Source organism: Budorcas taxicolor, chromosome X, assembly GCF_023091745.1.
Source record: "Budorcas taxicolor isolate Tak-1 chromosome X, Takin1.1, whole genome shotgun sequence".
Taxonomy (NCBI): domain Eukaryota; kingdom Metazoa; phylum Chordata; class Mammalia; order Artiodactyla; family Bovidae; genus Budorcas; species Budorcas taxicolor.
Window position 1 is genome coordinate 37044162 of NC_068935.1, and position 1208 is coordinate 37045369.

Consider the following 1208-nt stretch of genomic DNA (forward strand, 5'->3'; position numbering starts at 1 on the left):
GAAAAGTGCAGAAATTTGGCTGAAAAACCCTTACTCCTAATTAAATCAGCATGTTTGCTAATTCTGAACAGTATATCAACTCTCACCTTGATTACAAAGCTTTAGTCATTTCCAAAAAAGTCACAGGAAGTCAAAAGGCTGTGTCAAAAATATCTGTGCCTGGTATCAGCCCACAATAGACTTTACAAACATATCTGTTGCTTTAATATGGAGTGGTCCTCCTATGGTTATAAGAGACCAATTTTCTTATCATTTCACAAGTGTGACAAGGTTCACTTGAATACTGCTTACAGACATCTTAAAGTGTTCAGCTTTGCTTGTGAAAGCTATGAGACTGCTCAGCCACAAAGAGATCATACTTTTAAATCTGTTGAAGTTAAGTACCTAACTTGGATTTAGTCCAAAGGGAAAAAATAATGTATCATTACAAAGTATTCTTTCAAACAGTCAAAAATCCAAAAAGAATTTTACTTTCCATCTCCGAAATCAACTTATGAATGATTTCATTAAAACTAGGTTTCTAGGAAAACAAGTTTCTCTCCACTTAGGGAAGATTTCTGAATTCCGCGTTCTGCAGACTCACTTAATTCCATATCAACATTTACTCTGCATTTCTTCGCCAAGTCTGGTATACTGTGGACCACACTACTTGTGCCCTCCGAATTAAATCATCTACAAGTTCTTTTCTACATCTGACACTGTGATTATGTGATTCTATCTCCAGTATTTTAAAAACTGGTAAGAAAAGTGATACTCAGAGACACTAAATTAGTGCCTTAAAAGTGAAAGTGAAATCGCTCAGTTTTGCGACCCCATGGACTGTAGCCTACCAGGCTTCTCCTATCATGGGATTTTTCAGGCAAGAATACTGGAGTGGGTTGCCATTTCCTTCTCCAGGGGATCTTCCCAACCCAGGGATTGAACCTGGGTCTCCCGCATTGTAGGCAGATGCTTTACCATCTGAGCCACCAGGGAGCTATGATCTAAATTGAGGAGTCCTTGAAGCTTTGATTTGTAAAGCAGTGCTATGAGCTTCGGAGAAGGCAATGGCACCCCACTCCAGTATTCTTGCCTGGCAAATCCCATGGACGGAGGAGCCTGGTAGGCTATAGTCCATGGGGTTGCTAGGAGTTGGACACGACTGAGCGACTTCACTTTCACTTTTTACTTTTATGCACTGGAGAAGGAAATGGCAACCCACTCCAGTG

The 1208-nt window shown here is 40.3% G+C and overlaps 1 non-coding gene across 1 annotated transcript; it reads right to left on the reverse strand.

Moving 5' to 3' along the window:
* Positions 1-903: 903 nt before the first annotated feature.
* Positions 904-975, reverse strand: TRNAC-ACA (transfer RNA cysteine (anticodon ACA)). Its single transcript has one exon. It is a non-coding gene; the product is annotated as a tRNA-Cys (tRNA).
* Positions 976-1208: the final 233 nt, after the last annotated feature.